Source organism: Protopterus annectens, chromosome 10.part0 (assembly GCF_019279795.1).
Source record: "Protopterus annectens isolate FY-2018-M chromosome 10.part0, PAN1.0, whole genome shotgun sequence".
Classification (NCBI taxonomy): domain Eukaryota; kingdom Metazoa; phylum Chordata; order Ceratodontiformes; family Protopteridae; genus Protopterus; species Protopterus annectens.
The window spans coordinates 1,380,022,708-1,380,047,476 of record NC_056744.1 but is presented as its reverse complement, the minus strand read 5'-3'; the positions used below and the strand labels follow the sequence as shown (position 1 = coordinate 1,380,047,476).

The window sequence follows — 24,769 nt, the reverse complement described above, 5'->3', positions numbered from 1 at the left end:
TTCATGTACAAAAATCAACATTTATTCATGTACACAAATTGACATTTATTTTGTACTTTTCTATTTTTGAACAACAGTTCTAATAATGGGTTGACAGTTGTGTGAGAATTCTACATAAACAGTGCAACAAACATTTCAACTCCAGAATATCTGCACCTTGGCTTTCACGGTTATTCAAATAGTCATGTCATCTTCTTCTGGGACATTGTCATGTGTCCACAACCCAAATTTCAGCCTGAATTTCTTGTGACTCCATTTCCTGTAGCTCCATTGGCCCCAGTCTGTCATGCCTAGCAATTGAGCTCTCCATAAATGAGCACTGCTTGCCCAAGTAGCCTGCTCGTAGTGCATTGGCAACATAATTGTCAGTGATTTTATCCCATGAATTTTTCACCCAAGTCATGACCTCTTGCAGGCTAGTCTTCAGAAAGTTTCCATGCTGATTTCTCTCTATTCTATTTTCAATGTAGTCATTGAGTTCCATCCGCAAATGGTCCTTCACTGGCTTGTTTATTGTAATATCAAGAGTCTGAAGATAGGCAGTCATTCCTGCAGGAATCATTATTTGATCTATTCTCCTCCGTCCTAGGAATTTCTTTGTTTCTTTCGCATGGTGAGTGCTGGCTGAATCCCAGACTAGCAGACCTCTTTTGCCACCTCGCAAAACAAGTGGCAGCATTACATCGACCCACTTCCTTATAACTGCTTGTATGCACCAGGCTTTTTCAGTTTCAAGAATGTAAATGCCTGAAACACGTTCAATCTTATCTTTCTTGCCCTTACTAATGATTAGAGGTGGGGTTTTCTTTCCATCTAGATGAATTGCCAAAATACAGGTAACATGTACAGTCTTGTAACCAGTGGAGGGAATGTAGATTGACATCAATTGTTGTTTGAGATTCTTGGCCTATAAACACTGCAGTTTCATCCATCGCAATCATGTTTGAGAGTTGGTATTTAGAAGTCAATGCCATCAGCAAAGAACTTGAACACAAGTGCATGTTTAATAACTTCAGTATCTTCCAGCTTGAACAGTGTTGTTGATCTTCTTAGAGACAGTTCATATCACTGAAGGAAGCCATCCAGCCAATGTGGTGATGCTTTGAATTCTTCTGGGAATATTTCTAACTGTGGTGCTTTTGCGAGGGCAAATGCTTGAATATCAGCTCTGAGCACAACCAAAGCCTTTGCTCTCCTGTTAACAATCCACTCACAGATGATGTCTTCAAGCTCAGGAAATAATGGTTGCTGACCTGATCTACACTTACACTTCTTAGCATTTCCCTCATCGGCCTGATTGAGGTCAAAGTACGCTGCTCACCATTTTCAGACCATTCGGAGATCTAACTTCTTCTCTTTAAAGAAAGCCATCAGGTTCTTTCCACAAGAGTCCTCCCCAATTCCTTTCTTGTTCTCAATGGAATAGCTCTTTCTTTTTGCACTCATCTTGTCTGGGGGGGGTTAATTGAAGACTTATGTGACTGGAGTGGCAACACAAAATGGCGCCGGTTATGAAGAGAAGACACTACCACAGCTGCTCATTACCATGAGTGCGCACTTCCCACACGTTGTCTGCGTGGGTTTATGGGCCAAGGCTCTTAACTGTCAAGTGTGAGTGATGATTAGGTTACAGTAAGAATCAGAACTGGGGCTTATTTTTGGTGTAGGGCTTATATCATGAATACCCTGGAAAAACCATGCTAGGCCTTACTCTCTGGTTAGGTCTTATTTAGAAAGAAATAAGGTATGTAAAACAGGAAAAGAGCTCTCTCACTGTGTAGAAGTGGAAGCCATGAGGAGGTCCCTCCCAATTGAAGTCCTTAAGATGGCATCTCCGAAATATCGCAAAATCCCAGGAAGTGCTCTGGAGGGGAAAGTAGGGGAACACGGAAGTCTGGATGACAGTCTGGCTGAGGTCTTGTGGCCAGCAGAGTTCCACAAGGCTGGAAGGATCAGCAGGAAGCTCCCCTGAGGGGTTCCAAGGGCAGGGTTGACAATTACCATTTGGCAGCCTCCAGGAGTTATGTAACCCAGGAAAAGTGCTCTCCTGCCTGGGTAGAAGTGGAAGCCATGAGGGGGTCCTTCCTCATGGAAGTCCTTAAGGGAGAGAGAGAGATGGATAATGGAAGGGCTGTGAGAGCTGCCACCTGGGTGAGGGGGTCCAGATCAGCATTTCCAAAATGTGGCAAAGTTCCCAGAATGACTCTGAACAGGAAAGGAGAGGGGACGTGGAAGTCCCGATAGGAGTTTGGCTGCCCCTCAGAGGGTGAGGGGAGTTCCACAAAGTCGGCCAAAAATGAAGGGAGGTCCCAGTGAGAGGCCGCGAGGGCTTGGAGACACAGCCTGGTTAGGCAGCCTGCAGGGGATATGCGGGAAAGGTGGACCATGGTGCTCTGGACCAGATAGGAGGGGGAAAGTGGCGTATGGTGCCCAAGCATGGGGCACTCCCCCTGGGTGTGAGGGCACTGAGAGCGTGCCCCCCGGTGGTTCAGAAGTTTCACAGGAGCTCTCCTTCTTGGGTTAGTTAGAAGGGTGAGTCAGCCCCTGCAGAAGTCTGAAGGGGAGAGCAGCGTAAGGTGCCTGAGCATAGAGCACTCCTGCCAGGGAGGTGTAAGGGGTTCCGTCCCCGGCCGGTATGGGACAGCATCCATGAAATGCGTCAAAGTTCCTCACATGAATTTGGATGGGAAAGGAGGGAGATGTGGAAGTCCAGATGAGGTCGCGGCTGCTGGTCGGCGGCCAAGGGGAGTTCTGCAAAGTCAGCCAAAAATGGAGGGAGGTCCCAGTGAGAGGCCTTGAGGGCTCGGAGACACGGCCCGGTTAGGCAGCCTGCAGGGGATATGCAGGAGAGGTGGACTGTGGTGCTCTGGACCAGATTGGAGGGGGACAGTGGCAGAAGGCACCCAGGCATGTAACACTCCCCGCCTGCCTGCGAGCATCTAGAGTGCACCCAGGGAATCGTCCTGCAGAAAGCTGCGGGACCAGGAGCTCTTCTTCCCGGGTGAATTTGGTGGGTGAGTTCCCCCTGTGGAAGTCAGAAGGGGAGAGTGGTGGAACACACCTGGGCATGGAGTGCTCCACCCTGGGTATGAGGGAGCTGAGAGCACGCCCCCCAATGGTTCAGAAGTTTCAGGAGATCGTTCTGCAGAAAGCCACGGGACCAGGATCTTTCCTTCCCAGGTGAACTCGGTGGGTGAGTCCGACCCTGTGGAAGTTGGAAGGGGAGAGCTGTAGAAGGCTCCCAGCCATGGAGTGCTCCCCCGGGTGCAAGGGTGCCGTGAGCATGTCCCCCCGGTGGTTCAGAAGTGTCAGGGGATCATTCTGCGGAAAGCCTCAGGACCAGGAACTCTCCTTCCCGGGTGAGCTAGGAGGGTGAGTCTGCCCCTGCGGAAGTCAGAGGAGGAGAGCAGTGTAAGGCACATGGGCATGGAGAGCTTCAACCAGTGAGGTGTGAGGGCTCCGTCTCTGGCCGGTACGGGATGGCTTCCGCAAAATGAGGTAAAGTCCATTGCGTAAATCTAGATGTGAAAGGAGGGGGACATGGAAGTCTCGAGGAGGTTGCAGCTGCCAGTCGGTGGCCGAGGGGAGTTCCATGAGGTCAGCCAAAAATGGAGGGAGGTCCCAGTGAGAGGCTGTGAGGGCTTGGAGGCATAGACCATTTAAGCAGCCTGCAGGGGATATGAGAGAGATCTGGACAGTGGTGGTCTGGAGTCGATTGGAGGGGGAGAGCGGCAGAAGGGTCCTGGTCATGGAGTGCTCCCCCCTGGGTGCGAGTGCACCTAGAAAGCACCACCCCAGTGGTTCTGAAGTGTCAGGGGATTGTCCTGTGGAAAGCCATGGGACCAGGAACTCTCCTTTCCTGGTGAATTCGGTGGGTGAGTCCCCCCTCTGGAAGTCAAAAGGGGAGACCAGTGGAAGGCTCCAGGGCATGGAGGGCTCCTCCCTGGGTGTGAGGGTGCTGAGAGTGCGCCCCACGGTGGTTCAGAAGTGTCAGGGGATTGTCCTGTGGAAAGCCGTGGGACCAGGATCTCTCCTTCCTTGGTGAAGTCAGTGGGTGAGTCCCCCCTGTGGAAGTCGGAAGGGGGAGAACAGCGTAAGACACCTGAGCATAGAGTGCTCCTCCCTGGATGTGAGGGAGCCAAGACCGCATCCGCCCGGTACTTCGGAAGTGTCAGGGATTGTTCTGTGGAAGCCGTGGGACAAGGCACTGTCCTTCCCTGGTGAAGTCAGTGGGTGAGTCCCCCCTTGTGGAAGTCAAAAGGGGAGAGCGGTGTAAGGTGCCCGGGCATGGTGCTCTCCCCTGTGGGTGCAAGGGAGCTGAGACTGTGCCCCCTGGTGGTTCGGAAGTTTCAGGGGATTGTCCTGCTGAAAGCAGCGGAACCAGTAGCTCTCCTTCCCAGGTGAAGTCGGTGGGTGATCCTACCCCTGCGAAAGTCGGAAGGGCAGAGCAATGTAAGGCACCCGAGCATGGAACACTCCTGCCAGGGAGGTGTGAGGGTTCCATCCCTGGCTGGTATGGGACGTCATCCATGAAATGCAGCAAATTTCCTCTCATGAATCTGGATGGGAAAGGAGAGGGATGCGGAAGTCCCGATGAGGTCACAGCTGCTGGTCGGCGGCCGAGGGGAGTTTCCCGAGGTCAGCCAATAATAGAGGGAGGGCCCAGTGAGAGGCCGCAACAGCTCAGAAACACGGCCCAGTTAGGAAGCCTGCAGGGGATATGCGAGAGAGGTGGACTGTGGTGCTCTGTACCAGATTGGAGGGGTAGAGCGGTACAAGGTGCCCAGGCATGGAGCACTGTCCCCCGGGTGCGAGGGCACCAAGAGCATGCCCCCAAAGTGGTTCGGAAGTGTCATGGGATCATCCTACTGAAAGCTGCGGGACCAGGAGCTCTCCTTCCCAGGTGAGCTAGGAGGATGAATCCCACCCTGCGGAAGTCGGAGAGGATATGTGAGAAGACTGGGACCGTGGTGTTCTGAACCGGAAAGAAGGGGTGCTCGGAAGTCCAGATGAGAGCAGGCCTGCCCTTCAGTGGCTGAGGGGAGTTCCACGAAGGTGGCAGGGACTGGAGGGAGGTCCTGCTGAGAGGCATCCAGGGCACAGAGACACAGCACAGTTAGGCAGCCTGCAGGGGATATGCAGGAAGACTGGGACAGTGGTGTTCTGGACCAGAAAGGAGGGGGCTCGGAAGTCCCGATAAGAGTGGGCCTGCCCCTCAGTGGCCAAAGGAGTTCCGCAAAGGCTGCAGGGATCGGAGGGAGGTCCCACTGAGAGGCATGCAAGGCAAGGAGACATGGCACAGTTAGGCAGCCTGCAGGGGATATGCGGGAAGACTGGGACTGTAGTGTTCTGGACCGGAAAGGATGGGGAATCAGAAGTCCCAATGAGAATGGGCCTGCCCCTTGGCAGCTGAGGAGAGTTCCACAAAGGTGGCAAAGATCAGATGGAGGTCCCTCTGAGAGGCATCCAGGGCATGGAGATATAGCACAGTTAGGCAGCTTACAGGGGATATGCGGGAAGACTGAGACCATGGTGTTTTGGACCAGAAAGGAGGGGGGCTTGGAAGTCCCAATGAGAGTGGGCCTGAAAGGGGGCCTGCCCCTTGGTGGCTGATGGGCATTCCGTGAAGGCAGCAGGGATCAGAGGGAGGTCCCACTGAAAAGCATCCAGGGCATGGAGACACAGCACAGTTAGGCAGCCTGCAGGGGATATGCAGGAAGACTGAGACTGTGGTGTTCTTGGCTGGAAAGCAGGGGGGCTCGGAAGTCCAGATGAGAGTGGGCCTGCTCTTTGTCGGCCGAGGGGAGTTCCATGAACATGGCAGGGATAGAAGGGAGGTCCTGCTGAGAGGCATCCAGGGCACAGAAACATGGCATGGTTAGACAGCCTGCTGGGGATATGCATGAAGTCTTTGACTGTGATGTTTTGGAGCAGAAAGGAGGGGGGCTCAGAAGTCCTGATGAGAGCTGGCCTGCCCCTCGGCAGCCGAGGGGAGTTCCATGAAGGTGGCAGGGATTGGAGGGAGGTCCCACTGAGAGGTATCCAGGGCATGAAGACATGGCATGGTTAGGCAGCCTGCAGGGGTCATGGAGGTGGGGAGGTCCCCGAGGCAAGCCTTGTGCTGCATCTGGGTAAAGAGGTCTCTCTGCATGGCCGAAGGGGGGCCACCATGGCAGGCCCTTACAAAAGTCATTAAGGGTGCTTCATGTGTAGGCCTGAAGGCCCAGAAAGCTCCTGGCCATTCAGGCATCTGACGCTGCCCCATTCTCATAGGTATTCTCGAAAAATCTCAAAGTCCCCAGAGTAACCCTGGATCGGAAAGGAGGTGGACTTGGAAGTCCATATGAGAGTGTAATTACCCCTCTGAGGCCAAGGGGAGTTCCATGGGGGTGGTCACACCCTGCATATTCACACCACTGATCACTCGGCAGGCTCACGTGATCCAGCACGATTTGGCAGCCTCCAGGAGTTAGGGGACAAAGGGGGTTTTCATCAAAGGTCAAGTCTGGGTACCAGCCCCAGTGAGAATATCCTGCCATTTGTCCTCATATTATAGTGGTGCCCTTTCCCATTCTCTATCGATCGATCAGGCCAACTGACTCCCACTGGTGGAGGGTGCCTGCGGCATGGCTCTCTGGGTCATAGCTTGTGGGTTGAGCTTTTCCACCCCAGGAGCGAGGTCCAGTTGGGGTGTGAAGTCTAGGTGAGACCGATGAGCCCAGGCTGAGGCATAGGAGTCCTGTGACATGGTTGTCATCCCCGGCATCTATGTGAGGCTGAAGCATGTGGGGCTGTATCCCCCTTTTCTCTAGCTATAGTGCTGATGCGCACTGCACTGGCCTGTGGCCCGGGTCACAGTTTCCAGTCCATAACCAGCACCCGGGGTGCCCCCTCCACAGGGAGAGGGACCCCTCCTGTCGGCAGAGGTGTGGGCTCTGGTCCCTCATCTCTGCCCACCTGATGAGGTGCTCCTATCTGATTGATCCTGCCAGTAGTATATGCTTGTCTCAAAGATTAAGCCATGCAAATCTCTGTGCACATGGACGTTACAGTGAAACTGCAAATGGCTCATTAAATTAGTTATGGTTCCTTTGATTGCTCCACTGTTACTTGGATAACTGTGGTAATTCTAGAGCCAATACATGCTGACAAGCGCTGACCTTCAGGGATGCGTGCATTTATCAGACCAAAACCAATCCGGGTCTCAGCTCGGTAGTTTTGGTGACTCTAGATAAACTTGGGCTGATCTCGTGTCCTTATGGCGGCGATGCGGCATTCCAATATCTGCCCTATCAACTTTCGATGGTACTATCTGTGTCTACCATGACCACAGGTAACGGGGATTCTGGGTTCAATTCTGGAGAGGGAGCCTGAGAAATGGCTACCACATCCAAGGAAGGCAGCAGGCACACATATTACCCACTCCCAACTCTGGGAGGTAGTGATGAAAAATCACAATACATGACTCTTTTGAGGCCCTGTAATTGGAATGAGTACAATTTAAATCCTTTAACAAGGATCTATTGGAGGGCAAGTCTGGTGCCAGCAGCCACGGTAATTCCAGCTCCAGTAGCGTATATTAAAATTGCTGCAGTTAAAAAGCTTGTAGTTGGATCTTGGGATTGGGCTGGCAGTCCCCCGCAAGGTGAGCTACTGTCTGTCCCAGCCCCTGCCTCTCGGTGCTCCCTCGATGCTCTTAACTGAGTGTCCTGGGGGTCTGAAGCATTTATTTTGAAAAAATTAGAGTGATCAAAGCAGTCCGGTTGCCTGAATACTTTAGCTAGGAATAATTGAATAGGACTCCGGTTCTATTTTGTTGGTTTTCAGAACTCGGGCCATGATTAAGTGGGACAGCTGGGGTCATTCGTATTGTGCCACTAGAGGTGAAATTCTTGGACCAGCACAAGACGAACGAAAGCGAAAGCATTTGCCAAGAAAGTTTTCATTAATCAAGAATGAAAGTCAGAGGTTCGAAGATGATCAGATACCATCATAGTTCCGACCATAAATGATGCCGACTAGTGATCTGGCAGCATTATTCCTATGACCCACTGAGGAGCTTCCGGGAAACCAAAGTCTTTGGGTTCTGGGGGGGAGTATGGTTGCAAAGATGAAACTTAAAGGAATTGATGGAAGGCCACCAACAGGAGTGGAGCTTGTGGCTTAATTTGACTCAACACAGAAACCTCACCCAGCCCAGACACGGAAAGGATTGACAGATTGATAGCTCTTTTTTAATTCTGTGGGTGATGGTGCATGGCCATTCTTAGTTGGTGGAGCGATTTGTCTGGTTAATTCCAATAATGGATGAGACTCTGCCATGCTAAATAATTACACGGCCCAGTGCGGTCGTCTCCAACTTCTTAGAGGGACAAGTGGCTTTCAGCCACACGAGACTGAGCAATAACAGGTTTGTGATGCTCTTAGATGTCCGGGGCTGCACACATGCTACACTGAATGGATCAGCATGTGTCTACCCTTCGCTGACAGGTCCGGGTAATCTGCTGAGCCTCATTCATGATAGGGACCGGAGATTGCAATTATTCTCAGTGAACAAGGAATTTCCAGTGAGTGCAGGTCATAAGCTCACATTGATTAAGTCCCTGCCCTTTGTACACACTACCCATTGCTACTACCGATTGGATGGTTTAGTGAGGTCCTCGGATCGGCCTGCTGGAGTCGGTCACAGCCCCAGTGGTGCGCTGAGAAGATGATCAAACTTGACTATCTAGAGGAACTAAAAGTCATAACAAGGTTTCCGTAGGTGAACCTGCAGAAGGATCATTAATGCCGTGGGTCCTAGGACATTGCTGTCCCCAGGTACCAGGGCTTCTCCTCACTCTGCTGCCCTGACCCTCTGTGTCTCACTGTCTTTCTCTGACTCCTATCTCTCTGTGCACCCTTGTGGACTCCAGCAAAACTGAGCCTGTGTCCCTAGGGGGGGATAGGAGGGAGGGAGAGTGGAGGGAGTGAGAAGAGGGGTGGTGTTTGTCCCCCTTGGCTCCTGGCAGTGGGAGGGAGTGGGTGCGTTTGTGCGGTCAGAGGTGCGGGTGCTCCTCTACTGCCATGAGGAGATGGTGGTGGAGGGTGTGCCTGGCCCAATGGTGCTGTCCACCATGTGCCTCGGAGGTGGCTGGCTCCCTGTGCGGTAGTGGGAGGGAGAGGGTGCAGTCCCAGCAGGGGGATGGTGGCCTCCCCTCTTGCCTTGTGGGGCAACCCCCGGGGTTTCATAATGGAGTCCTCTCCCCTCGATGTCGGTCATGGGTTCCTGTGGAGGATGCCCCGCTCCACATGGGGTCTTGGTTCAAAGACCTAGAAGGTCAGCAGTGTGGCCATGTGCTGGCCGCTGTGGAACTCCCTGCTGTCCTGAGGCGCGGGGCCAGTAACTCCGGTCTGGGTGCCCATGATGATTCCTGTGAAACCTTGTGTGCTCATCTTGAGGTGCAATGCCAGGAGGGCAGCAGTGCCCATGGCAAATGAGAACTGTACAACTCTGAGCGGTGGATCACTCGGTTTGTGCATCGATGAAGAACGCAGCTACTTGCGAGAACTAATGTGAATTGCAGGACACATTGATCATCGACACTTTGAACGCACTTTGTGGCCCCGGGTTACTCCCAGGGCTATGCCTGTCTGAGGGTCGTTGTGGCTTCCATCACCCACGGGGGTGTCTGGCCCCTGTTGAGGGTGCAGCCGGGGAGTAGAGGGAGCCAACTGCAGGACCCCTATCCCTCTAGGGAGATGTGGATGGAGGAGGAGTCCCTTGCCGCCCAGAGCTGGGAAGCCTGTCCGAGGATGGGATGGAGGTGGTGCATATCCAGCCTGCCCATGGAGGCTGTCAGTTGTACCGCCACAGGGCTGGCCTCCTGGTGTGGAGCCTGACACCTGCCTGTTCAGCTCCTGCATGTTGAGGCTGTGTTGGCTGTCCTCCACCACTTGGAGTTCGGTTGTGGGAAGTGGGTGTTTGGGGTCCAAGGGAGGATGGGTAGTCTGCCTGCCCCTGAGGCCCCTGCTGTCCCCCCTGTGACCATGCACTGAATACGACCTCAGATCAGACGTGGCAACCCATCAAATTTAAGCATATTACTAAGCGGAGGAAAAGAAACTAACCAGGAGTCCATCAGTAATGGTGAGTGAAGAGGGAATAGCCCAGTGCCGAATCCCCACCCAGGCGATGGGCACAGGTAAATGTGGCATACAGAAGTCCATCTCCCGACGCCGCCCAGTGATCGAAACTCAGCCTGCGGACGATGTGAGGTCGGTGACAGCGCCCGGCGTGTCAGGATCAAGTTTTCCTGGAGTTGGGTTGTTTATGAATGCAGCCCAAAGAGGGTGGTAAACTCCATCTAAGGCTAAACACCGGCATGAGACCAATAGCGGACAAGTACCATAAGGGAAAGTTGAAAAGAACTTTGAAGAGAGAGTTCAAGAGAGTGTGAAACTGTTCAGAGGTAAATGGGTGAGGTCCACCTGGCCCACCCAGAGAATTCAACATGGCGGCCATGTTGGCCGCATGGGCGAGGCAGATCCCCTCCCCCTCTGGGGGGGGTGGGGGACTGTCCCCTAGCATGCTTGCCACCGTTGGGTGCATTTTCTCTGTGGTTGTGCGCTGCAACCAGCTCCGAGTCGGCTGGGAAGGCTGTGTGGAAGGTGGCTCCCCTCATCGCAGGGGAGTGTTACAGCTACTCGCCGTGCCCCGGGGTTGTGGGAGGTGACTGCTGCTGCACCCACCCCAGCCCTCACGGTGGGGGCTGGGGGCCCCCCAGCTCCTGATGGGGCTGTCAACTGGGCCGGACTAACCTCAGTACGACCCGTCTGTGTCTTGCTGATGTGCCGGCGGGCTCACCTCAGGTGTCTGGGGTCTACGGTGATGTCAATGACCCACCTGTCCCATCTTGAAACATGGACCAAGATGTCTAACAGGTGTGCAAGTCCGAGGGTGGGCATGAGACCCCACGGTGTAATGAAAGTGAGGGCCGGCGAGCACCGGCTGAGGCGGAATCCCACCATCCTGCATTGGGGTTGTGCGCAGCTGGCCCATCTCACCCGTACCATCAGGGAGGTAGAGCGTGAGCACACCTGGTGGGACCTGAAAGATGGTGAACTATGCCTGGGCAGGGCAAAGCCAGAGGAAGCTCTGGTGGTGGTCCATAGTGGTCCAGATGTGCAAATCGGTCATCCAACCTGGGTATAGGGGCAAAAGACTAATCGAACCATCTAGTGGCTGGTTCCCTCTGAAGTTTCTCTCATGATAGCTGGCGCTCAGCGGAAGCAGTTTTATCTGGTAAAGTGAATGATTAGAGGTCTTGGGGCCGAAACGATCTCAACCTATTCTCAAATTTTAAATGGATAAGAAGCCCGACTCGCTGGCTTAGAGTCAGGTGTGGAATGCAAGTGCCCAGTGGGCCACTTTTTGTAAGCAGAACTGGCGCTGTGGGATGGACAGAATGCCGGGTTAAGGTTCCCGATTCTGATGCTCATCAGACCCCAGAAAAGGTGTTGGTTGATATAGACAGCAGGACGGTGGCAATGGAAGTTGGAATCCACTAAGGAGTGTGCAACAACTCACCTGCCAAATCAAGTAGCCCTGAAAATAGATGGGGCTGGAGCATCAGGCCCATACCCGGCCATCGCTGGTGCTGGGAGCCGAGGGGGCTATGCCGTGATTAGTACGAGGGCTGCTGCGTTGGCACTGAAGCCCTGAGTGAGGGCCTAGGTGGAGCCGCTGGGGGTGCAGATCTTAGTGGTAGTAGCAAATATTCAAATGGGAGCTTTGAATATCAAAGTGGAGAAGGGTTCCATGTAAACAGCAGTTGAAAATGGGTCAGTCGGTCCTGAGAGATAGGTGATCTCCATTCTGAAGGGATGGGTGATGGCCTCTGTATCCCTCGGCCGATCGAAAGGGAGTCGGGTTCAGATCCCTGAATCCGGAGTGGTGGAGATGGGTGCCTCATGGTGTCCTGTGTGGTGATGCAAAGGATTGTGGAGAAGCCAGCAGGGGCCCCTGGGAGAGTTCTCTTTTCTTTGTAAAAGGCAAGGGTGCCCTGGAATGGGTTCACCCCGAGAGAGAGGCCCGCACCCTGGAAAGTGTTGTGGTTCTGTCGGCATCAGGTGAGCTCTCGCTGGCCCTTGAAAATCCGGGGAACAGAGTGCAAGTCTCGTGCCAGGCTGTACTCATATCCAAAACAGGTTTCACAGGTGAAAAGTCTCTGGCATGTTAGAACAATGTAGGTAAGGGAAGTTGGCAAGCCAGATCTGTAACTTCAGGATAAAGATTGGCTCTAAGGGCTGGGTAGGTTGGGTGTGAATAGGGGCTGGGTGAGCACTACTGTTGGACGAGGCATCACCCTTTTGCTGTGCTCCCCCCTTGGGGGGGGCAGGGGGATGGTGGCGGTGACTCTGAATGTGCGCTGGGTCCTTCCTGTGGATTGCCCCAGCTCTGGCAGGCGCTGGTCCTGACTGGCATTTCATAGGTTCATAGGTTGGTACTAGGCTATCAGCCCTAGGGCCTATACAAGCCTAGCCATAACAATTCCCTGGCTATTTCTTCCCACATTATTTACTTTCCTGGACCCCTGTCTAGCAGGGCGACTGATGTGATCCCTGGGGTGAATTTCCTTTCTCCCTTCCAATCGTCAAGGTTCCTCTTGAAGAGGTCCAAAGAGGCACTCTGCTTGACATGTATGGGCAATCTATTCCAGAGTCTGGGCAGTCTCTGGGTCAGGAACCTATCCCTCCAGCATGTTTTGTTTATTGTGATGACAAGGTTTAGATCCCTGGAGTGTGTAGTTCTGAGGGATTGGGATTTCTTTAAGTGTAGCATGTCCAACAGCTCTGGGTTTGATGTGGCCTTGTATGTTAAGCAGAGATCCCCTCTGAGTAGACGATATGCGACAAGAGTATAGCTGAAGTTTTTCAAGGCGGTCAGCGTAGGGCATCTGCTTTAGGCCTGTGATTCTTTTAGTGAGGTATTTCTGAGGCCTTTCCAGTTGTTGCAGATGTCTTGAGAGGTACATACCAAATGGGGCGTTGTATTCTATAATGGGTCTAATGAGGGATGAGTACAGTGGGACAATGACCTCCTTCTTTCTGGATGAAAAGCCCTTCGTGATGAGGTGTGCCACATAGAAGGATTTCCTGACTGTTGTGGCGATGTGGTTATCGAAGGTGAGACCACTGTCCACCTGTGTCCCTAAGTCTCTTATCACACTTTCTGTGCTTAATGTACTGCCACCTATATGGTAATTCATGGATACATGTTTTTTTCCCAAAGGGGATAACAATACATTTCTTGGCATTGAGCTTGAGCCCATGGCTCTGGCACCAAGCATCTGTTTCTGTAAGGCCCTTTTGTAGAGTATCCACATCATTTGGGGATTCAATAATGGCTCCCAGTTTGCAGTCATCTGCAAACTTTGTTAGCCAGAGTCCCTTAGTGTTGACCTGTACTTCAGAGAAGTAGATGCCAAACAAGAGCGGCCCCAGGACTGAACCCTGAGGTACTCCACTTGTCACTTGTCTGGAGCTGGATTTGGGTCGGCTACTTTTACAGTGTGGGTTCTATCAGTAAGCCATTTAGCAACCCATTGAGTGACATAGGGATTAATGCCCAACTTAGTAAGTTTATCTATGATTCCAGAGTGGGGGATGGTGTCAAAGGCCTTGACAAGGTCTAGATAGGCTGTGTGGACCACCTTACCCTTGTCCATGGCTCTGGAGACTGATTCAAAGAAGTCAATCAGGTTCAGGAGACAAGATTGGCCCTTCACAAACCCAAACTGGGTGGGGTCCAGTGTTTGAAGGTTGCCAATGTCTTTGTTTGTAATTTCCATGATAATACGCTCCATGGCCTTGCAGATAAGGCTTGTCAGACTGATGGGATGGTAGTTTCCGGGATCCAAGGTGGATCCCCCCTTGTGGATTGGGATAACTGTAGCTCTGCGCCACTCATTGGGCACGAAACCTGAGGTGAGGCTATGATTAAACATGACAGGTGAGGTGCCAGTTCATATTGTAGTTCATGTAGTACACAGCCCGGGATATCATCTGGTCACATGGATGCTGTATTCTTGGCTTTAGAGAGTGCGTTTTGTACCTGTGTGACCGTTATTACTGGAATGTGGCAATCTTCCGGTATTGAGATGGGCCATTTAGGGGGTGAGAGGGGGGTGAAGTTGGCACTGAATCGATCTGCCAGGATATTGGCAATATCCTTCAGATCAGTATATTTAATGCCATTCTGTTTTAGCTCAGAGCAGATCTGAGCATTGCCATTTAGATTCTTGACATAGTTATAGAATGCTTTGTGGTTGTCTTTGGAATCTTTGGCAATTTTATTTTCGTAACTAGCTTTGGAGGATTTTATGAGGCATCTCAGTTTCTTACTGAGGCTAGTAAGGGAGTTTTTTGCATCCTGGGATTTTCCTCTTTTCTGCAAAAGTTTCTTCCTTTTGTTGTAAAGTTTGTTTATGGCAGGGGACCACCAGATTGGCTTCCTTTTTTCGATGAGAGCATTTTGGTTCTATTTGGGATGGCACGATTCATGCATGAGTGGATGTGCTCGTACAGTGCCTCAGTGTAGGATTCAGCAGTTGAACTTTCAGTTCCCATCTGCATGGGTGTCATGAAGTTTGTCACTTCTGACTTGAGTAGCATGAAGTTGGCTTTGGAGAAGTTTTTTATGATGGTTTCTTTACTGGGGGGTGGGGGTGGGATGTGGATGTTAAGGGTGATTAGCTTATGGTCAGACCTGTCTAACGAGGGTGTGACCATAGGTATGGAGCATTGATTTCCCATGTTGGTAATGACCAGGTCTAGGATATTGGAGCCCCTAGTGGGACTATGGATTAGCTGATCCAGGGCGTTATAATTTATGAATTCCAAGAACCATTGCGCAAAAGTGTTGGGACATGAGTAGTTTTCCCAGTTAATGGCAGGGTAGTTAAAATCACCCAGTATTAGGGTGTTTGGTTCTATTGTAATATTTTCCAGTATGTTTAGAAAGGTGTAGTGAGAATCTTGGGGTATGGTGGGGGATCTGTAGCAAGCTACAATTTGGATTGCAGTCTTACCTAGTGTTAGTTGCACTTGGAGAATTTCAGACACATTGTGTTGGCCAACTAGCCTGGTGGTGTGAATATCCTTGGTGAATATTGACACTCCTCCACCTTCAGTGTTTCGGTCCTGGTTTGGTGGCCGAAAAGTGTGGTAAGAGTTGTAGCCTGGTATTGCAGGGGTGCTCTCTGGAGCCTTGAACCAGGACTCAGTTACTGCACAGATATCGATGTTCTCCATTTTTAGGAGTGCCTCGAGAGAGTGCATTTTGAGGTTTAGACTTCTAGCATTGAGTAGCATTACTTTCAGATTTTGCATGCTTGTACCTGTTACGGTGGTGGTTTTGTCCTTTGAAGTTTGCCTTAAAAAGGCACTATAGGGGTGGCAAGAGCCTTAGCCAGTAACCTGAATCCCAGGGGCGACAGGTGCAGACCATCTCTGGCAAAGCATCGTGGTCTGTCAATCATGTCATAACAGGCAGACAGATACTGGATCCCCTTTGAATGACACCATAAGCTTAGCCAATTGTTGAAGTCAATCATTTTATCCTTATATTGTGGTATCATTCTGGGCGAAGGCAGGATGCTACTCAGGGCTAGGGTCATACCTGCCTGGGCCACATGATCCAAGAGCTCTTCCATGTCTCTTTTCATGTAGTCCAGGGAGGTACGTCTCAAGTCATTCACTCCAACATGGACAATGACAGAGTCGTATTTGTACTTGTTGTGGAGTGACTTGAGTGCATGCGTTATGTGGCGGATCCTGGCACCCGACAGGCAGCTGACTGTAATTTTCTCCTTATTCAACCTGGTGAGAGGGACATCAGTGTGCCAGACTATAGAGTCACCTATGACTAAAGTGTTAGGTACATTGTCTTGCCTTAGAGGCTGTTGCTGGGTGGCACACTGGTGTTGTGAACTATGTGACACATTGGTTGTGATTGGTGTTTGTTTATATTTCAGCTTCAGAGGTCTTTGTTTCTTGGGCAGGTTACAGTTAAGGGCCTCTGCATATGGATTTAGTGTTGCTATATGTGGGTGTTGGTGGTGCGGGTCTAGAAGGGCTATGCGTTGCTTTAGGTGTAGTGTGGGTGTTAACCTTCTCCTCTTGACTCTTTAGCATAATCTTGGGTGGAAGAGCTTTGCTTCCATTTTGGCTATGTAAGTGCATCTCTCACAGGTTGTAGTGTTGGGTGGTAGGAGGAGAGGGTTGTCTGTGTACATGAGGCAATTGCTGCATTGCCCCAGTATGCCCAGATTCACCAGGTGGACAGGAGAAATCACCGGAAGCTGACCCTTGGACATGCCTGGTTTGGGGCTTTTTTTTCTTTGTAAGTATAGGAGCTGTTTCCTTAGCAAGGTACTTTGCAATTATAGGCTGTTTAGTGCCTACTATTAATTTCTCCTTGTTAACAATGAGAGTTCAGTGTTTGTATGAGTTTAAGGCTTCCTAGTGCTTTTCAGCAGGTATTAGAGAAAGTGCTAGTCACAGGGATGCTTAAAGGTAAGATTGAAAAGAATGCACTCTGCAGTGTGCACTAGAGAAGTTAGATGTGAAAGTAGGTAACTTGAGTTTTACCTGTTTAAAAAGTTAAGGTTTAGTGGAGAGTTACTATTTTTAAAACAGCAAGATGGATTGAAAGGGGTGGTCACTTTTGTATTTTGGTACTATGAAATACTGTAGGATGGCCAATAAATTTAAATAATTGAAGGGGTGGGATTTCAAAAATGATGATTTTGTGATTACTCACATAAGCCAGTGAAAGTAGAGAGAAATGAGATATATGGTCAGATTAACATAAGAGGCGGGCAACTAGAAAGACAGTGGTATTTAACAAGACAACTTAAATGGGTGGGAGGGCGGCGGGAAAACATTCTGCCTGACTCAGAACATAGAGAGCTGTGGTCTCTTTTGAAGTTTTAATATGCTGTTAAAACAGAATGCAAGCAAAACACAAGGTAAAGAAAACAAACTACAGTATTCAAAATATAGAAAGGCAATACAGTAATACAAAAAATAAAAGCAAACTAACCTTTCCTTCACAGCAAAGTGTAGCAGAGTCTGGATGAGCCTTTCTGGTAAAGCTCTGAAAAGTTTTAGTTTACTCCTTAAATAGAAATTTTAGTTCCTAGCTCCAACCCCTCTGTTAACAAGTGATTAACCTTAAGTGACCTCTTCTGTCTTATGAATGAGTCCTTAATTAATCAGTTCTTATTTCTGCCTGACTCAGAACGGATCTCGCATCGTCCGACAGTTAGCAGCTGACTTAGAACTGATGCAGACTGGGGGAATCCGACTGTTTAATTAAAACAAAGCATCACGATTGCCCAAGACAGGTGTTGACATGATGCCCGATTCTGATGCTCATCAGACCCCAGAAAAGGTGTTGGTTGATATAGACAGCAGGACGGTGGCAATGGAAGTTGGAATCCACTAAGGAGTGTGCAACAACTCTCCTGTCAAATCAAGTAGCCCTGAAAATGGATGGGGCTGGAGCGTTGGGCCCATACCCGGCCATCGCTGGTGCTGGGAGCCGAGGGGGCTATGCCATGATGAGTAGGAGCGCTGCTGTGTTGGCACTGAAGCCCTGGGCGAGGGCCTATGTGGAGCCGCTGGGGGTGCAGATCTTGGTGGTAGTAGCAAATATTCAAATGGGAGCTTTGAATACCAAAGTGGAGAAGGGTTCCATGTGAACAGCAGTTGAACATGGGTCAGTCGGTCCTGAGAGATAGGTGATCTCAGTTCTGAAGGGATGGGTGATGGCCTCTGTATCCCTCAGCCGATCGAAAGGGAGTCGGGTTCAGATCCCCGAATCCAAAGTGGCGGAGATGGGTGCCTCATGGTGTCCAGTGTGGTGATGCAAAGGATCATGGAGAAGCCAGCAGGGGTCCCTGGGAGAGTTCTCTTTTCTTTGTAAAAGGCAAGGGTACCCTGGAATGGGTTCACCCCGAGAGAGAGGCCTGCACCCTGGAAAGCGTTGCGGTTCTGTCTGCATCAGGTGAGCTCTCGCCGACCCTTGAAAATCCGGGGGAGAGAGTGTAAGTCTCGTGCCAGGCTGTACTCATATCCAAAGCAGGTTTCCCAGGTGAACAGCCTCTGGCATGTTAGAACAATGTAGTTAAGGGAAGTTGGCAAGCCAGATCCGTAACTTCAGGATAAGGATTGTCTCTTAGAGCTGGGTAGGTCGGGTGTGAATAGGGGCTGGGTGAGCACCGCTGTTGGACGAGGCATCACCCCCTTGCTGTGCTCCCCCCTCGGGGGGACAGGGGGATGATGGTGGTGACTATGAACATGTGATGGGCCCTTCCTGTGGATCCCCACGGCTCTGGCAGGTGCTGGTCCCGACTGGCATCTCGCATCATCTGGCGGTTAGCAGCTGACTTAGAACTGGTGCAGACCGGGGGAATCTGACTGTTTAATTAAAACAAAGCATCATGAATGCCCAAGACAGGTGTTGACACAATGTGATTTCTGCCCAGTGCTCTGAATGTCAAAGTGAAGAAATTCAATGAAGCGCGGGTAAACAGCGGGTTTAACTATGACTCTCGTAAGGTAGCCAAATGCCTCGTCATCTAATTAGTGATGCGCATGAATGGATGAACGAGATTACCACTGTTCTTACCTACTATCTAGCGAAACCACAGACAAGGGAACAGGCTTGGCAGAATCAGCAGGGGAAAGAAGACCCTGTTGAGCTTGACTCTAGTCTGGCACTGTGAAGAGACATGAGAGGTCTAGAATAAGTGGGAGGCCATGCTGCCGGTGAAATACCACTACTCATCATTTTTTCACTTACCAGGTGAGGTGGGGGCGTGAGCCCCACTGGGACTGTCATTTCTGGCTCTAAGTGCCTGGGTGGCCAGCAGCAACCTGCTCCAGGGATAAAGTCAGGTGGGGAATTTGACTTGGGGTGATACACCTGTCAAAGAGTAATGCAGGTGTCTTAAGACAAGCTCAGGGAGGACAGAAACCTCCTGTGGAGCAGAAGGGCAAAAGCTCGTTTGATCTTGATTTTCAATATGAATACAGACCATGAAAGCAGGGCCTCATAATCCTTTTGGCTTTTTGGGTTTTAAGTAGGAGGTGTCAGAAAAGTTACCACAGGGATAACTGGCTTGTAGCGGCTAAGCATTCATAGTGACATCGCTTTTTGATCCTTCAATGTCAGCTCTTCCTATCATTGTGAGGCAGAATTCACCAAGCGGATTATTCACCCACTTATACGGAACGTGAGCTGGGTTTAGACCATCATGAGACAGATTAGTTTTACCCTATTGATGATGTGTTGTTATGATAGTAATCCTGCTCAGTACGAGAGGAACTGCACGTTCAGACATTTGGTATATGCACTTGGCTGAGGAGCCAATGGTGCGAAGCTACCATCTGTGGGATTATGACTGAATGCTAAGTCAGAATCCCACCTAAACATAATGAAACTTTAGTGCCGTGGAACTCCGGTTGGCCAGGGATAGCCGTCCGCAAGGTCGGCGAGGAGTGCTGCTCATCACTGGGTCAGCGCGGATGGAAGGGGACTGCCTATCTCCTGCAGTGCACCGTACGTTCATGGGGAACTAGGTGCTAAATCATTCACAGACGACCTGATTCTGGGTCAGGGTGTCATAATTAGCAGAGCAGCAAAAAGCTGCGATCTAGTGAAAGTCAGCCCTCGAGCCAAGCTTTTGTTGCAGGCAGGGGGACAGTCTAAGTGCCCTCACAGGGAGGGGGACCTGTCTCAGGCCGGCTGGGCCTACCCTCCCCCATTTGTCCAGATAGACAGTGGGACTTTGTTCCTCGGTGGCGGGAATGGGGTCTGCCTGGGGGGGTGGAGGGAGCATGGTCCAGGCGCAACCCGGCAGATGAGCATCCCCTGCAGGAGAAGGTCCCTGGTTGCACCCCTCGCTCCGCACCCTCCGAGCCTCTGTCCAGATAGCTGGAATCCCAGCTGGCATGGATGGGGCTGTAGATTGCATCTTCGGGCTTAAGGGTCGTCCCTGGAGGGGTGACCTGGTGGCAGGTGCGTGTCTCCTGGGAGAGAGCAGAGGTCTATCTGGTATAACCAGATCCGGCTGGGGGATGGTGGGAGCTTGGTCTGGGTACAACCCGGCAGAAGAGCGTCCCCTGCGGGAGGAGGTCCCTGGTCACACCCCTCACTCGGCACCCTCCAAGCCTCTATCCAGATAGCCGGAAAACCTGCTGGCACAAATGGAGCTGAAGATTGCATCATCGGGCTTAAATTTATCCCTGGAGGGGGTGACCCAGTGGCCAGTGTGTGTCTGCTGGGAAAGAGCAAAGTTCTATCTGGGGAAACCAGATCCGGGATCCCATCCCCCCAACCACTAGAGGTGCAGAGATATGGCCGCCGTGTCATCTTGCAACTGATACCATCTGCAGGTGCCAGGTCAGCCATCAGTCCTTCACCCAACACTGTGGGGATGCCACACTGCAAACAGCACCACTCAGGAGACAAGGGGGGAGGAGATAGAAGACTCTAAGTGAAGAAAATTTGTCAGCACCTGGTGCCGCAGAGGAGTAAGTCAGAGGCGCAAGATGAAATGGGCCGAGATGCGGAGACCAGGGGCCATGTCCTGTGTGAGTTTGGAAGCCCTAGATGGAGGGCAAAGGGGAGAACTGGCATCATGGAAGTCTGGATGAGGGTCTGGCTGAGGCGTCATGGCCCAGCAGAGTTCCACAAGGCTGGAAGGATTGGTGGGAAGCTCCCCAGTGGGGCTCTGAGAGCAGGGTTGACACATTATGATTTGGCAGTCTCCAGGAGTGATGTAACCTGGGAAAAGAGCACTCCCACCCAGGTAGAAGTGGAAGCCCGGAGGGGGTGTCTGGCCCTGTGGAATTCTGGAAGGTGAGAGCGGCGTAAGGCATCCGGGCATGGAGCGCTCCCTCCTGGGTGCGAGAGTCTGGATTGCACCCCAAGGAAGAGTCTGGCTCAAGGTTGCAGGGCCAGGAGTGCTCCTGCCCAGCTGAAGGGGGTCAGGCAGAGGCCCTGATGGAAGTCCTCAAGGAAGTGTCCGATGGAAGGCCACGGGACCAGGAGTGCTCCTTCCAGGCAGGTGTGAGGGGTCCATCCTCATGCGGTATGGGACGGCATCCCTTGAAATGTGGCAAAGTCCCCAGAATGCTCTGGATGGGAAAGGAGGGGGTTGCAGAAGTCTCGATGGGAGCACGGCTGCCCCTTGGTGGCCAAGTGGAGTTCTGTGAGGACAGCCAGGATCGGAGGGAGGCTCCCCTGAGAGGCTCAGTGGGCATGGGGACACGGCATGGTTAGGCAGCCTCCTGAAGATATGCAATCTGGGAAAAGAACGCTCCCACCTGGATGGAAGTGGAAGCCCAGAGGGGGTGTCCGGCCCTGTGGCAGTCAGGAAGGGGAGAGTGGTGTAAGGCATCCAGGCATGGAGTGCTCCCTCCTGGGTGTGAGGGTTCGGGTTGTGCCCCCAAGGGAGCATCAGGCTCAAGGTTGCAGGGCCAGGAGTGCTCCTGCCCAGTTGAGGGGGGTCAGCCGGAGCCCCCGATGGAAGTCCTCAAGGGAGTGTCCGGTGGAAGGCCGCGGGACCAGGAGTGCTCCTTCCAGGCAGGTGTGTGGGGTCCGTCCTTGTGTGGTATGGGACGGCATCCCTTGAAATGTGGCAAAGTCCCCAGAATGCTCTGGATGGGAAGGGAGGGAGCAGAAGTCCCAATGGGAGCACGGCTGCCCCTCGGTGGCTGAGTGGAGTTCTGTGAGGTCAGCCAGGATCGGAGGGAGGTCACCCTGAGAGGCTCAGTGGGCATGGGGACACGGCATGGTTAGGCAGCCTTCAGGAGATATGCAATCCAGGAAAAGAACGCTCCCGCCCAGATGGAAGTGGAAGCCCGGAGGGGGTATCCAGCCCTGTGGCAGTCCAGAAGGGGAGAGTGGTGTAAGGTGTCCGGACATGCAGCACTCCCCCCTGGGTGTGAAGGTGCTGACAGCATGCCCCCTTGGTGGTCCAGAAGTGTTAGAGGTTCGTCCTATGGAAGACCACAGGACCAGGAGCTCTCCTTCCTGGATGAAGTCGTGGGTGAGTCCCCCCTGTGGAAGTCGGAAGGGGAGAGCGGCGTAAGGTGCCCGGGCATGCAACACTTCCCCCTGGATGTGAGAGAGCTGAGAGCGTGCCCCCCGGTGGTTCGGAAGTGTCAGGGGATCATCCTGCAAAAAGCTGCAGGATCAGGAGTACTCCTTCCCAGGTGAGGTTGGTGGGTGTGTCCCCCCTGTGGAAGTCAGAAAGGGAGAGTGGCATAAGGCACCAGGGCATGGATCACTCCCCTTGGGTGCCAGGGTGTGAAAGCATGCCCTCCAGTGGTTCAGAAGTTTCAGGAGATCATCCTGTGGAAAGCCACGGGACCAGGAGCTCTCCTTCCCGGGTAAAGTCGGTGGGTGAGTCCACCCCTGCGGAAGTCAGAAGGGGAGAGTGGTGTAAGGTGTCTGGGCATAGAGCGCTCATGCCAGGGAGGTGTGAGGGTTCCATCCCCGGCCGGTACGGGATGGCATCCACAAAATGCACCAAAGTCCCTTGCATTAATCTGGTTGGGAAAGGAGGGGGATGCAGAAGTCCCGATGAGGTCATGGCTGCCAGTCGGCGGCCAAATGGAGTTCTACAAGGTCAGCCAAAAATGGAGGGAGGTCCCAGTGAGAGGCCTTGAGGGCTCGGAGACACGGCTCGGTTAGGCAGCCTGCAGGGGATATGTGGGAGAGGTGGACTGTGGTGCTTTGGACTGGATTGGAGGGGGAGAGCGGGGTAAGGTTCCAGGGTATGGAGCATTCCCCCTGGGTGCGAGGATGCCAAGAGCTCACCCCATGGTGGTTCAGAAGTTTCAGGGGATCATCCTGCTGAAAGCCACAGGACCAGGAGCTCTCCTTCCTGGGTGTATTCGGTGGGTGAGTCCCCACTGTGGAAGTCAGAAGGGGAAAGTGGTGTAAGGCTCCCAGGCATGGAGTGCTCCCCCTGGGTGCGAGGGAGCTGGCAGCGTGCCCCCAGTGGTTTGGAAGTTTCAGGGAATCATCCTGCGGAAAGCCGCAGGACCAGGAGCTCTCCTTCCCAGGTGAAGTCGGTGGGTGAGTCTGCCCCTGTGGAAGTCGGAAGGGAAGAGCGGTGGAAGGCTCCCAGGCATGGAGTGCTCCCCCCTGAGTGTAAGGGTGCAAAAAGCAGGCCCCTGGTGGTTCAGAAGTGTCAGGGGATCGTCTTGCAGAAAGCCACAGGACCAGGAGCTCTACTTCCCGGTTAAACTAGGAGGGTGAGTCCGCCGCTGTGGAGGTCGGAGGGGGAGAGCATAATAAGGTACCCATGCATGGTGCGCTCCTGCCAGAGAGTTGTGAGGATTCTGTCCCCAGCTGGTACAGGTCGGCATCTGCGAAATGTGGCAATGTCTCTCGCGTGTATCTGGATGGGAAAGGAGGGGGACAGGGAAGTCCCGATGAGGTCGCGGTTACCACTTGGCGGCCAAGGGGAGTTCTGCGAGGTAGGTCAACAATGGAGGGAGGTACGGTGAGAGGCCACAAGGGCTCGGAGACATGTCCTGGTTAGGCAGCCTGCAGGGGATATGCGGGAGAGTTGGACTGTGGTGCTCTGGACCGCATTGGAGGGGGAGAGCGGCAGAAGGCTCACGGGCATAGAGCACTTCCCCCTGGGTGTGAGGGTGCTGAGAACATGCCCCCCCATTGGTTCAGATGTTTCAGGGGATTGTCCTGCGGAAAGCCTCAGGACTAGGAGCTCTCCTTCTCGGGTTAACCCGGTGGGTGAGTCCCCCCTGTGGAAGTTGAAAGGGGAGAGTGGCGTAAGGCACCCGGGCATGGAGCGCTCCCCCTTGGGTGTGAGGGAGCCGAGAGCATGCCCCCCAGTGGTTTGGAAGTGTCAGGGGATCGTCCTGCAGAAAGCTGCAGGATCAGGAGTACTCCTTCCTGGGTGAAGTTGGTGGGTGAGTCTCCTCTGTGGAAGTTGGAAGGGGAGAGTGGCATAAGGCGCCCAGGCATGGAGTGCTCCCCCCTGAGTGCCAGGGTACTGAAAGTGTGCCCTCCAGTGATTCAGATGTTTCAAGAGATCATCCTGCGGAAAGCCACTGGACCAGGAGCTCTCCTTCCCAGGTGAAGTTGGTGGGTGCGTCCGTCCCTATGGAAGTCGGAAGGGGAGAGTGGCGTAAGGTGTCCGGGCATAGAGTGCTCATGCCAGGGAGGTGTGAGGGTTCCATCCCCGGCCGGTATGGGATGGCATCCGCGATATGTGCCAAAGTCCCTCACATGAATCTGGTTGGGAAAGGAGGGGGACGCGGAAGTCCCGATGAGGTCGTGGCTGCTAGTCGGCAGCTGAGGGGAGTTCTGTGAGGCCATTTAAAAATGGAGGGAGGTCCCAGTGAGAGGCCCCGAGGGCTCAGAGACACGGCCCGGTTAGGCAGCCTGCAGGGGATATGTCAGAGAGGTGGACTGTTGTGCTCTGGACCGGATTGGAGGGGGAGAGTGGTGTAAGGTGCCTGGGCATGGAGTGCTCCCCAATGGGTGTGAGGGCACCGAGAGCATGCCCTCGGTGGTTTGGAAGTTTCAGGGAATCATCCTGCGGAAAGCCTCAGGACCAGGAGCTCTCCTTCCCATGTGAAGTTGGTGGGTGAGTCCCCCCTGTGGAAGTAGGAAGGGGAAAGCGACGGAAGGTGCCCAGGCATGGAGCACTCTCCTCTGGGTGTGAAGGTGCTGACAGCA

The 24,769-nt window shown here is 52.7% G+C and overlaps 1 protein-coding gene and 1 non-coding gene across 2 annotated transcripts in view; one reads left to right on the top strand and one right to left on the bottom strand.

Moving 5' to 3' along the window:
* LOC122813606 (calcium-activated chloride channel regulator 1-like) overlaps positions 1-24,769 on the bottom strand; it is a gene marked incomplete at its 3' end in the record, with an annotated part of 1,902,671 nt that overhangs the window by 1,103,464 nt on the left and 774,438 nt on the right.
* Positions 9,490-9,643, top strand: LOC122814525. Its single transcript, XR_006366789.1, has one exon. It is a non-coding gene; the product is annotated as a 5.8S ribosomal RNA (ribosomal RNA).